We start from the raw sequence: 15,050 nt of genomic DNA, 5'->3' as shown, positions 1-15,050 counted from the left end.
AAGGCATTGAACTGGTGAATTTTTAAATTTTTGTTACAATAGATGAAGGCAATAAGCATTGAGGTAAGTTTTCTAAATTCAATTCGGTAAAAAAAACTATTTTTTTCTGCCATTTGTGGAACAAATTGGAACATGGTCACATCCCTTCACCCCTGTTAGTTATTTCCTACGATGCAGTTGGTAGAAGTTAAGAAAATTACAAGCAAAATCAGTTTGTGGATGTGGGTTATTTAATGGGTGTATGATGTTGGTTGAAGTAATAAAAATATCACAAAAAGTTTCAATTGTCAACATAATAGTTTGATAAAATATTAATTTGTTAAAAATTTTAATTGCCTGTTTATAGAAAAAGGTTATAATATGCATTTTTCTAATGATATATAGGTTGGAAATTTAGGCCACATGCCTTTACTACTTTACACTTGTTTAAGCATTTAAAGAGACTTTTCTCTATTTTTTGTGTTTAATATCATGGTTTTGATGTGTTGATCTATACAGTCATTCTGAAGCCTCATGACCGTATAATGGTGTGTATTTTTATTTTTTGATTTTTGGGTATTGAGATGGATATTGGTTTTAATTAATTTTTTTAAACTCAGGGGCTGGACTTGCCTCATGGATGACACTTGTCTCATGGATTCATGACACCAAAAAGATGGGTTTCAGGAACATCCAATATATTTTGAATCTATGCCTTATCCTCTTGATGAATCTACATGTGTTCTTTCTTTTTTTGTTTCCAACAAAATATAATATTTTTATATTAATATAATATTGATTTTTTTTCTTTCTTTGATAATAATGACATGTATGATTGTTGCACTTGAAAAGATTGCAGCTGCTGTTGGTGATTTTCTGATGATGGATATGGCTATGCCTCATAGTAGTGGACTTGTTGCAGCTTCTGTGGTTGGGAATCCTTTTGATTATGGTGATATTGTCACTATTAATTTATAAATCCTAAATTCTAATGTCCGCATACTCATAGAAAGGTGTATGCAGGTATGATATATAACATTTTGGGATGAAACTACCCTTGAAGCACAAGAAGCGCATGGACATGATTTAATGAGGATGGTTTTATTAGGAAGTGGAAAATTGTGATTGTTAGAATTCCCTTTGGAGATCAAAGATTGAATGGAAAAATCTTAAAGGTAAACAAGTTTTTTCTTATTTATTTAACGAAAATGTACCCTATTTAATTGATTATAGTAGGCAATAATCAATCTACAAGACACTCATCATGTTTTATATCAAATAAACTTCCAATACTTTCCATATATATCATAATATAATGTGTTTTTAAGAATGGTTAGTCGAATAGAAAACTAAATAACTTGAAAAATAAAAAAGAGATAGCTAATTACCTATCCACTTTAAATTAAACAGAAAAATGTAATTAACTTAAAGTTCCAACTAAATATTTAATATTTGTAAACTCATATATAATGTTGTATAGATGCTATCTTATAAACTATAGAAAACAATCTCCATCATAATGTCTCTAAAGCATAGAACCATGTTTACCAGGAAATTCACATGAGGTGCTAGTTGAATTGGAGGGAATGGGAGGTGGTGGAGAGGTACAACTAGAGGTAAGTTTTTGTGATTAAAAACATTAAATACAATTGGTCATGGAAGCTCCATAAGTCAACAAACCACCTACTTATAACAAAAAAATAATAAAAAATACAAACTGACCTAACTGATCTAATTGTAAAAAGACATCATCGCCCTCACTAACTAGCTCTACTTAAGCCATGCATGAAAGGACTAGACTACTTGAAAGTGTAAAAGTGACACTCCAGAAAGAAAGTTGCTTTTAGTTGAATTGGGATTTGAACCGGTTTAGTTGAAAGTTGCAGCCTCATTGTACATTTCCAATTTTAGTTGATTCTTCTATTTATTATATCAGCATATTAATTTTTAGACTTTTATTTGATCAGGTCACAAGAATTATCAGAGCAGGGGTTCATTAGTCTTAAAGAATTATGAAAGGCAAGATGCAACTCTACTTAGTTGGAATTTGATGTTTATCATCTTTGTATAGCATTACTTTGCAGCAATATAGTATTAGGTTATATAGTTAGGAAAAACCTCTTAGCAACAATGTACAATTAGATCCCATTAATATAAATGTATTACAATTTTTTTACATGATGTTATTGGATGAAATTGATTGTTTTAGTATATATTTGTTTACAAAATTTTATATTATGCGTAAATGAGTATCGTAAAGAAGTATCGTAAATGCAAATCGTAAATGGTTACTGAAGTTTATGACACGCAAATGTGTGTCATCTTCATTTATGACAGGGGCTTCCTTGATACGCATTGCGTGTCATAAACACGTGTGTCGTAAGGTTACGACATGCAAATGTGTATCGTCTTCCTTTATGACAGGGCCTTCCTTGATACGCATTGCGTGTCATAATTGTGCGTCATAAATGCGCGTCGTCTATAGACGACGCGCAAAAGCGCGTCGTCTCTCTTTATGACAGGGCCTTTCTTGACGCGCATTTGCGCGTCGTCTGAGCGTTTTACGACACGCAATGAGCGTCGTAAAAGGCTGTTTTTCTAGTAGCGGAAGTTCTTTATATCCACGGAACGGTCTCGAAGAGCTCTACCTTTCTATAAACTCCTACTTTCCATAAAAGTTTTGATCAAGAATCTAATTCCATAAAAGGCCCAAACTGCCACAAACCAAACTCTCAGATCATCTAAGCTACCTTATCCACACTCAAATGAGTCTAAAACTTTATTTCCTAAGACCTGAAGCCTTCTGGAACATACATTCGAGTAACAGTCCTGAATATGAATCGTCTTAAAACAAGATGTTACACCAGGCGAGGGAGTAGTGTCAGACTCCAGATCATTCATAGCCTACAGAGAAGCAGTTCAAGTCCGCCGACTAGAGTTCAGGATCGGTTGCAGGGAGGCACATATCTTTTGTATGTCATAGGTGTGGCGAGGATGGCCACTTTGGTAGAGATTGCATGTGGAGTGTGCAAGTTTGTTTCCATTGCGGTGAAGAAGGCCACATTAGAGCTCACACTCCTTTTTCTCAGTGAGGTGTTGGATCCTACACGCTTATCTTCGCAGTTACCCTACAGTCATCATGGGACCGCCGGGGTTCCAAGGACCGAGATTTGAGTTGGTGGTTCTTCAATTTAGCAAATATGTTAATAGTTGTATTGGTCTGTAACTTCTGTCTATGTTTGAAGTTTAGTTGTAATCATGGATGATCAGTTAAATGGAGCTATCTTATTTAGACTTGTTTAAATTGATCTCTTGTTATGTATAGATTAATTATCTTTGTGCTTGATTGTATGCAAGTTGGAATTTATGAATATGGTGTCGGTTCAGATTCTCATGTGTATGTGGAAATCGATAGTTGGGATCAAGTGGTGGAGTTCAAGTTGGTATGGGTATCTAAGGATTTATAAGTTGTCAGACTCTAGCATATATCAAGTGGGGGAGAGTGGAACCACGCCACATGAAGACTTTATGTTAAGGTTCGGTTCTCAGTCGGATTTCTCTAAGTTCCAAACTTCTACATAACTGCTAAATCTTTTGGTTTCACAACAAGATCATGGTCATCTTTTATATTTTCCCTTAGATTCATATTAGTCTTAGTTGTGATAGCATATGTAGGGTGTGCTTGTGCTTAGACCCGAGGGTGTTAGGAGCTCAGGTTGAGGGTTTGATTGTTTGTGATGGTTTTGAGCTTTACAACATTCCTATGGTGCACATGCAACCCTAATTGCTTTGGATCTAGGTTTTTCTCAAGTTGTACATGCAAATCAATTTTCCAAAGCAAGAACCCTAATCTAGCATACAATTGTTTGGATTTAACAAATAAATTATTGTTAGAAGAATACCTTTCTTGTTGATAACTTGATCTTGACCTTCAAGAGCTTAGTGTATCAATTGTTGCACCTCTAATGGAGTCACAAACACCACTTAGCAAAAGATGAACAAGAGAGAGAGAGAGAGAGAGAGAATAAGGGCCGAAAACAATAGCCAAAGAGTCCTTATATAGTTGAGCTGCTACTAGGATTTTCAATGGGAAACCTAATTCCCTTGCTTAGGTCGTAAGCAATCCACAGACCCCCTCATGAACGGCCTTGGACGAAATCTTTATGAACACCATAGAGTTTTTGTCCACCCCTTATCAATAGGGTCCATTAGCCTAAACTACAACTATTACTGATTTACATAATCAGTCCCCGTTCTTTTAATCAGTCTCTTTTGATCACTAAATTAATTCCAAATTAATTTATGATCAATACTAATTAAATAATATGATTTCTCAATTAATATATTATTCTTATAATATAATAATAAATCATTTATGAACCTCTTTCTCATAATTCATCCTATCACGTTGTTATGTTGAAGGCAAGCCAAAAGGACCATGCTATTATCTGGTCAAGTACATCACAATTATAGTCACGGGCTTAGAAACCTAATTCAATAGTATCCCACTTGGATAAGTCTAATAACTATAATTGCAAGTAAGACTTCAAAATCTGATTAGCAATTGTAGCTCTAAAAAGCCATTGTCGAACTCTGACCTAGTCAATAACGTGTCCTTTAGATATAGGATCATATAATCCAAAGTTCTGCAAGATATCGCGTGGACAAAGACATGGAATAGATTCATACTTAATGTCCAACAATTTGTTTCCCAACTTCTGATTTGTTTGACATAGAACTTAATTGAACACATCAATTCAGTCCTGATTGGGCCCGACACATAAGTCAACACAAAATCATCGAGGGGCCCTAGATATCGCTTCAACCCTCTTAGGATAAAAGAAACATATAAACTTTGAGTTATATGCTTGCACTATTTGCTAGTTAAATCATACACAACAACATGTTTTATAACATCAAGTTACTGATGCGTTTTTGCATTATCAATGCACAACCAACTTGTAAACAATAACTCATATATCTCTGTTTAAAGATTATACAATATTATATTCTCACAATCACTTGTAATAAATTCCATGAAGTGATTCACATGAGCATAGGTTTAATCCAATACTCAAATCTTATTTCAGAAGTACCCATGAACGTTGTAGCAAACCTTTGTTATGTCTAAGCATTTAGACAATCTACAAACCAATTAATAACAGTCTAACCTCATAACTTACTCCCAAAGTATGATCGACTTTGGATAATTTGAACAATCTAATTATTCTTGAAGTAATACATGAAAAATTGAATCAATAGTAAACAATCGACACAAGATATTAAACTTTACTCATAAATAAATCTCCTTTACTTAATCATCAAATGTCAATTACATTTATCTATTACAAGTTTCTAAACATCAATATAATCACTAAAACTAATATCTTCTTTCAGAACAATACTCCTCGCATGTTGTAAGTGCTTAACCCTGCTCAGATCCTGTGTGAGGGTATCTGCTGTGTGAGCCTTCAATGTTTCACACCCACAGTATAAGAAAACCTAAGATTGAGAGGAGAGAAGAGAAGAGAGGGAGAGGATATTTTCAGATATTCTTCTTGGAATTGGTGTACCGAAAATGAAAATTGGTATGGCCCTATTTATAGCTGCTTGGAAACCCTAGAAATCCTAAATTTTAACATATAATAATAATATCTCAATTTCAGTAATTACCTAGTTTCCTAATTACAAAATGGAGGATTCCAGAAATCCTAATAGGGTCTTCTAAAATCGTCCACGTGATGGAAGGTTTTGGATCCTCTTCATTGTTCAACTATTGAATAATTACAGCTCATCCCTTATACCTTTAATTAATTCTAATTAACCAAAAATTAATTATAAATTAATTATGATTAATTCTTAATTAAATATTACTATTTCTAATTAATATATTAATCATAAAATATATTAACAAATCATATATCTCTCTCCTACAAACAATCCAATCGATTTCTTGGTTATGATGGAAACCCAAAAAAAGACTTTGCTTTTATTCTTCAACATTATAGAAATTTAGTTTGGACGTTAGTCACCTTAATCCAACACTTCTCACATGAGTTCTTTAAATTCCGTCAGGTATAATCACAACTTAGGAATATCAAGCTGAAAACAAATTAGCATTGTTCACTGGAATCATAAATGAATAAAAGAGGATTTTAAATGCAACAACTTGTAACATGAACACATCAACATCAGTTAGGCTGCTTTAATTCCAAATTTCAAACCCAAAATTCTACCCAATTGTTATAAATCCAAACATCAACTTGACTGGACATGACTGAGTTGTGGTTACCAGGAAACTCTCAACTGCTCATTTCTCATTGACTTCAGCTATCATGGCCAAAAGACACATACATTCATACTATTTTATGAAGTGTCTAGAGGTTGAATTATCACAGTGGGAAATGTGGAGAGCAATGAAGAGTAGATTTATTTATTATTAGAACCTAGGGATTCGGCTAGACGATTAGGCCATCCGTAATACCCACCACTAACCATTATAGTAGTGCGTGTCACGTCATCACCACATCCTACAACAAAAATCATGGGATACCTACCACTAACAAACCATACCACATCATTTTTTGAATTAAATTTAATTCAAATGTACAATAAAAATACAATACACACACAATGTAACATCCCAAAATTATGAGGTAAAAATTTCATTTTTAATTCAACCAAAAGATTGATTATCTTTAAGTCAACATTTAATATCCTTTTTCTAAATATTCAAAACTATTTTATGAGAAAAAAGTTATCAGAGTGCAATCTCAAAATCATCACAAGGCGGAAACATGGGTGGATGCGCTGCAATCAAGTTAGGCCCTTCTTTTTCGAACCGAAAGTACCTGAAACCATAACCATAAAATATGTAAGCACCAAGCTTAGTGAGTTACCCAAAATATTGCATACCATATATACCATTAGGCCTAGACCTCACATTGGGCCCAACCCGGATATTGGGCCCAACCCACCATAATGGGCCTAACCCTGTCAATCTAATGCGCCTAGTCCGATCATACAAATACAAAAGTCACAAAGACAGTTAGTACCTACATAACATGAAATGGGCCTAGATCCTCCTGATCCATGGGCCTATCCCGACATACAAATGGGCGTAACCCGACATACAATGGGCCTAGCCCAACATACCATGCAAGAGTCACAAAAGACAACTAGCATAACAGAACCTAGTGGGTCGACATTGGTGCCTTCGACCCCCGAGTACAATGAGAAGACTCACCTCAATCCGCTGATAATCAATAACTACTCGGGGCGCTGAACCGGATAACCTCACGCCAACTAACAATAAATAAAATCTTAGTCAATAATTATCCCAATAACCCAAAACCTGAGGCCCACTCCATAAACCAACTTCCTAAAGGGTAAAAGACCATTTTACCCTTTTCTTACTTGGTCCATAACCAAGGTACAACCCAAATGCCCAAAATGGCAACCTAGAGCCCAATATGGCCCAAATTCCTAATTGGGCCCAAAAACCTATCATGGGACCAATTCTAAGAAAGCTCATAGCTAAACCATGGCCCAAAATCAGAAGTCCAATGGCCCAACAAGGCCCAAAACTCAAAAAGCCCAAAATCCCATACTGGGGAGTACGCCCCCGCGTACTCACCCTCGAAGCGCAGAGTACACGCGTTTGATGCAAGAGACACCCATTACGTTGAGCGTATTCCTACGTAGTCTTAGCGTACCCATCAGATACCAAAAGTCTATATTAAGTTCTTAATGGTTAAGAAAATGACTTACAAACTTAGATATGACACTAATGGGATGTCTTAACACGTAAAGTTGGCAACTTTACTCCTTTGCATGGTTGAATGCGACCAAAAACTTTATAAAATCCACAGAAAACACCCAAATTCATGCATGGTCCCAAAATAATTCATCAAGATGACATTTTTATGAACAAAGGACCTCCCAAAGGCCAAGATCCAACATTCTAAGCTCTTGGAGTAGCTTATACTCACAAGGATGACTCCAAAGACCAAAATCAACGCAAAATACTCCTTAAACTAGATCTAACACCTAGAGTCATCAAGACATAAACTATCTACCTCCAAAAGGTAAATCAAGATGCAACAAGCCTGGATCCAAAAGCTTCAAGCAATCCCAAACTTCTCCAAGAAGTTCCTTCTTCTTCTATGAACACCAAAAAGCATGAAATACCACTAAAAGCTCAAAAACACTCAAATGGGGGATAGGGTTTCGTTTCTATGGTTTAGAGGGATGGAGGCTGCAGATAATTGGGTTTGGTGGTAAGTTAAGGAGCTTAAATAGTGTCCAAGACCTTAGGGTTTGGATTTGACTAAAGTACGCCAAGCGTAATTCTGGTACGTCCAGTGTACTCCAAGAAACACCAATGAGGCATCTGCTTAGTATGCCGAACTGTGACATCCCCAAAATCATGGCCAGAAAAGACCGATTTCATTTATGCTTTTAAAATAATTTCAGAGTAAATCCTATTGATTTGAAAGAGTTGCGGAATTTGTTCCCAAAACAAAACATGATAAAATAATATTTATCAAAGCATTTCATCAAGAGATGCATTTTCATTATATAATCAAAACTCGGGATGTCATGTTCCGATACATACCATAAAGCATAAACGACAACATTACAAGTCATTCAACAAATATATACATATACAGACTTGTAAACAAAACAACTCGATGATTCATCCATCTTACGCCCTTGCGCCACTTCCTGTAATACAAATAAAACTGAGTGGGTCAGGCTTGGGAGCCTGGTGAGCATATAGGGTTTTCAACCCACAATAAATAAATTATATTTAATTTCACCAACCAATCACTATCCCGATTACCCATTCTCGTTATCCTCACTTTACGTCCATAAAACAACATCTATCTCAAGGGACCTAATCTAGGATTTTCATCGGGACGGACATTACTGCTAAGGGGTTTTCTCAACAATAGATATCCTAAAGGCAACCATGAGGGGGATAGAGTACACCGGTGAACACATCGTTCACAACACCTACAGGTTATGAACCTGCTAGCGTTCCGCTGGACTGTCTAGAAAGAGTCTATGGTCGTTATCCATACTCCGCTGAATAACTAGATCAACAACAACAACATCGAGGCCTCTCATCTGTTTATTACACACCAACTATCTACCCATGTTCTACCCAACATATTAGTAGATAAAAATATATATTTTTATACATAGTTTAAAACCTGTATATCATTTTCATTCAATACATATTCCACATAACAGATGAGGCACACCCACATAACACGTATTTCATAGAAAATAAATCAGATCTATGAGATAGAAGAGAGTGAATATACATTCACGTGCATAACAACAAAATTATACACATAACACGTATTTCGTATAAAATACTTCATAATTATGCGTTAGAAGAAAGTAACTACACACTCACGTATATAAACAACAATATACTTAATACACTCAAACCATACTTGTATTATTATCGTGTTTATGAAAGGTAGTATACACTCACTTGATCAGAAGATGATCAGACAACACTACGGCTTGTAGAAGTAGTATCTCTCCGCAGATCGGGAAGATCTTCACAAAAATCGAATTTCTCGCGGGCAGAGCTTCGGCTCGGGAATCACACTCTTCGGGATTCTCGGGGCTTCGGATCTCGCTTCGGGACTCGGGAATGATACCGGGGCTTCGGGGTACTTATGGCACACAAATCGAGGTAAAACGGGAGAGAGAAGAGAGAAAATAGCAACCCTAAACGGCTGGCCCTTCAAATCTATTTATAGGGCAAATTTGGCCCTTGCCACGTCGTGGCAAACTTTTTCCACGTCGTGGGCTTGGTCGTCACTTCATGCGTCATCCCAAGTTGCATATGGGGGCCTCCCGGAGGTGTCAGGAGACTTGCTACGTCGTGGTCTCTGACAGTTTTGGGGTTTCGCGCCCCGAACTTCCGAAATTCATAACTTTCGCATACGAACTCCGTTTTCGACGTTCTTTATATCGCCGCGAAGGTGAGATTATGCTCTACAACTCTCGTTTAGACTCCATTGGCTAATTTTGAATTTATTTTTAATATATTATAAGTATATTACTTATATATTATCTTTAGTAGGCCGGGACAGGAAAACTACGTTCGAAATTCATAACTCCTTCATCTGAACTCCGTTTCCATCCGTCTTTCCGTCGTTGCATTACTATCGATGAGATCTTCAATTCTCATTTAGATCACTAAGGATATATATCTATCTACCTTAAATTCACTATTTACGTCGCGTTGGGTCGCGCTGGGTCGTGCCGGTTCTGTCGCGAAACTTCGACAGGTCATAACTTCTTCGTTATAACTCGGATTTCGGCATTCTTTATATATTTGGAAACATCGTTTCAACTACTACAACATTATCCATATATCAGCTTTATCTAACATTTCATTTTGACGCTTATTTTTATTCTTAATTAAATTAAGACACACAATTAAGCACATAAGACATAATACTCAAATAATACACTTTTATTATTTCAAAACGGGTTACAAAGGCTAACCTAGACTATTATACCAACATTAATGACAAGCCCATAAACACAGGCGTTACAATTCTCTCCACCTTAGAATGATTCCGTCCCCGGAATCACACATCAACAAACAAATGCGGATAGCGACCCATCATGTCACTCTCCGTCTCCTAGGTGAGATTCGGCCCATTCATGTGTTTCCATCGGACAAGCACTAACTCGACCATCTTGCGTCGCAACTTCTTTGTCTTTCGGTCAACGATTGCCTCTGGTTCTTCAATCAACCTTTTGTTCTCATCGATTCTCAACTCCGAAAGTGGAATCATGGCGGGAACTTCTCTCGTGAACTTCCTCAAATAACACACATGGAAAGTGTTATGACTTCCATTCAGTTCTTGTGGTAGTTCGAGCTTGTAAGCTTGGTTCCCAATCCTATGAAGAACTTTAAACAGTCCAATAAACCTTGGACTTAATTTTCCCCTTTTAGCAAATCTTATAAGTCCCTTCCACGACGAGACTTTAAGCAAAACCGAATCTCCAACTTCGAAAGTCATCGGTCTTCGCTTGTTGTCAGCATAGCTCTTTTGACGATCCTGAGCTGCTACCATTCTTTCCCTAATTATTTTCAACTTTTCAGCAGTTTGATGGACTATCTCCGGTCCCATAAACTGCTTGTCCCCAACCTCAAGCCAACAAGACGGCGTACTGACACTTCTGCCGGTACAAAGCTTGATAAGGTGCCATCTTAATGCTCTAGTGAAAACTATTATTGTAGGAAAATTATACCAAAGGTAAATGTTCATCCAAGTTACCTAGGAATTCTAGAGTACATGCTCTCAGCATATCTTCAAGCGTTTGTATCGTTCGTTCGCTCTGACCATCAGTCTGCGGATGGTAAGCTGTACTTAAACACAACTTGGTACCCATTTCCTCTTGTAGACTTTTCCAAAACCTCGAGGTGAAACGACTATCACGATCCGATACAATCATTAACGGAACACCGTGAAGCCTCACAATTTCCTTCACGTAAGAATTCACAAGCTTATCCATAGACCATTTCTCCTTGGCCGCTATGAAATACACACTCTTAGTGAATCGATCAACGACCACGCAAATCATGTCGTGGCCATTCTTTGTTCTGGGCAGTTTAGTGACAAAATCCATAGCAATGTCTTCCCACTTACCCATAGGCACAGGCAATGGTTCTAAACTCCCGTACGGTTTCTGATGTTATGTCTTTACTCTTGCACAAGTCACACACTCAGCCACATACTTTGCAACATCAAGCTTCATCGTCAGCCACCAGTAGTAGGGTTTTAGGTCCCTATACATTTTAGTGCTACCGAGATGAATCGAGTACATGGTTTTGTGAGCTTCTTCCATTAGAAGATCTCTGACTCCTCCTGTCTTAGGTATCCAAATCCAATCTTGGAACACCTTCAGTCCATGACTGTTTACACCGAACACTAACGTTTTGCCCAAACATTCCTCCTTTCGGTCATTCTTTTCAGAAGCTTCCTCTTGAGCTTTCTTTATACTTTCCACAATGGTCGAGACAACTTCAATTCTCAACGCTCTTGGCCTTTTCCTTTCAAGATTGACTTTCCGACTGAGAGCATCAGCAACAACATTAGCCTTACCGGGGTGGTAAAGTATTTCGCAGTCGTAGTCTTTAAGTAATTCTAGCCAGCGCCGTTGCCTCATATTCAATTCTTCTGATTAAAGAGATATTGGAGACTCTTATGGTCAGTGAAAAGTTTTCACTTCGTGCCATAGAGGTAATGCCTCCATATTTTCAGAGCGAAAACTACCGCTGCCAACTCCAAGTCATGAGTCGGGTAGTTCTTTTCATGCTCTTTCAATTGTCGAGACGCATATGCTATCACCTTTTCTCTTTGGGTCAAAAAACAACCCAATCCAACCCCAGACGCATCGCTATGAACAACGAAGTCTTCAACTCCATCGGGTAGAGAAAGTATCGGTGCCTCACATAGTTTCTTCTTTAGCTTCTCGAATGCTTCTTTATGCTTATCACTCCAAGCATAAGTAGCTCCTTTGTGGGTTAAAGCTATCAACGGAGTAGCGATCAAAGAAAAGCCTTGGATAAACCTTCGGTAATATCCGGCTAATCCCAAAAAGCTTTGGATCTCCGTGGGACTTTTCGGTTGTTCCCACTTCATCACAGCTTTGATCGTCGCTGGATCAACCATTATCCCTTCTTGGTTGACCACGTGACCTAAGAATTGGACTTCACGAATCCAAAAATCACATTTGGAGAACTTAGCATACAGCTTCTCCTTCTTCAAGACTTCTAACACTTCTCGCAAGTGTCTGCCATGCTCTTCTTGGCTCTTTGAATAAATCAGAATGTTGTCAATGAACACTATCACAGATTTATCAAGGAACGGATTACAAACCCTATTCATCAAATCCTTGAATGCTGATGGAGCATTAGTTAGTCCAAACGACATAACCAAGAACTCCTAGTGTCCATATCGCGTTCTGAATGCAGTCTTCTCTATATCCTGCTCTTTCACCTTCAGCTGATGATATCCTGACCTTAGGTCGATCTTTGAAAAATAACTTGAACCTTGTAGTTGATCGAATAGGTCATCAATCCTTGGCAACAGATATCTATTCTTTATTGTTTCCTTATTCAGCTCTCGATAATCAATGCACATTCTCATACTTCCATCTTTCTTCTTCACAAATAACACCGGAGCTCCCTAGGGTGATGAACTAGGTCTAATGAAACCTTTGTCCAATAACTCCTGAAGTTGCATCATCAACTCCTTCATCTCCGTCGATGCTAATCGATAAGGTGCTTTTGCAATTGGCGTTGTTCCGGGCAACAAGTCAATACGTAATTCCACTTGTCGATCAGGAGGTAATCCAGGAAGATCTTCGGGAAATACTTCCGGATAATCACACACAACAGGAATATTGTGCATCACCTTCTTATCCTTCTTAGCATCGATCACGAATGCTAAGTATGATGTACACCCCTTGGTCAAACATTTTCTGGCTTTCATCAATGAAATGATTCCAGAATTTACTCTGCGTTTATCTCCATACACCATAAACGATTCCTTCCCAGGCGGGTTTACTTTGACTATCTTCTTTCTGCACAATATCTCGACATCATTGGCGCTAAGCCAATCCATTCCCAAAACGATGTCGAAACCATTAAGTTCGATAGGCAATAATTCCTCGTGGAACTTATTCCCATTTAAATCAATTAAGATGTTTTTCATGCGATAGCTAACAGGTACAAACTTGCCACTAGCAACTTCGACTAACAAAGCATCATCTAGTCTAACAACAGGCAAAGCTAGTTTTCTACCAAATTCATGCGATATAAAGGAGTAGTTGGCTCCAGAATCAAATAAAATTTGGGCAAGCAATTCGTTAATGAGAAAGGTACCTGAAGCGACATCAGCTTCATCTTTGGCAGCTTCCAGTGTCATCTGGAATGCTCTTGCTTTTGGCTTTGGCGGAATATTGGGTCTTGCTGTTTCCTTCTTCTTAGGGCAGTCCCTTGACATATGACCCTCCTCACCACAACCATAGCAAACTTTCTTGGTGAGAGTGCACTCATTGGCATAGTGCCCCGACTTCCCACATTTGAAATAAGTGGTCACTACCTCACATTTTCCATGATGCTTCCTCTTACATTTGTCGCACCATTTTACTTCGCCTCCTCCTCCTCTCGAACTAGATTTCGAGAATTTACTTTTCTTGTTGGACCCTGAAGGCCCATCGAACTTCCTCTTTTCACCAACATCAGACCTATCCAGACCCTTCTCCCTGATCTGGGTCTCAAAATTCTTAGCAGCCCAGATGGCGGCTTTCAAAGTAGTTGCTTGCTTAACCATTGGACCAATGTCCGCTGGTAATCTGAGAGAAAACTTGTTGACCTTGGAGAGTTCTGTTGGTACTAGATATGGAATAAGCTTCATCTTCTCGGTGAAACTTGTAGCGTATTCAGTAACGCTCAATCTTCCCTTCTTCAAATTCTGAAACTCATTATTGATTTCCAAAAGGTCCTGCTCTGAGCAGTATTGCAACTTTAGTTGCACAAGAAAGTCTTCCCAAGACATCTTACTTGCTTCTCCCTTGAGCATTGAATCAGCATGAAGCTTCCACCAACTCAATACTCCAGACTTTAACAGAGGAACCGAGAGAGCGGTCTTCTGTCTGTTGCTACATTCACAACTTTCGAACATTGTCTCCATCTCAGAGATCCAATTTATAACTTCCACCGGCGTCGGACTTCCGGATAGACATGGTGGTTTGGATGCCATGAAATCCTTGTACTTGCATCCTCTCCCATCATTTCCTCCATCCAGGTTGTTTTGCCTAACTATCGGTGGGTTGGCTTGACCAACAGTCCCGCTGTAGTTCCCTTCTTCCGACTACTCGGGAATCTGTTCAGGTTCCACAATGGGTACAACAGGTTCGTCCCCATTTCCATGCATCATCTGTCGCAATTCTTCCCTTTGCTCGGCTAACATAGCCCGAATCATGGCCTGCACTCCAGCCATAGTGATTGGTTCTGGTGCAGC

The sequence above is a fragment of the Lactuca serriola genome, chromosome 1, assembly GCF_051521515.1.
Source record: "Lactuca serriola cultivar US96UC23 chromosome 1, Lser_US96UC23_V15, whole genome shotgun sequence".
Lineage (NCBI taxonomy): Eukaryota > Viridiplantae > Streptophyta > Magnoliopsida > Asterales > Asteraceae > Lactuca > Lactuca serriola.
The sequence above is the reverse complement of the archived record's forward strand: the minus strand, read 5'-3'. Positions refer to the sequence as shown.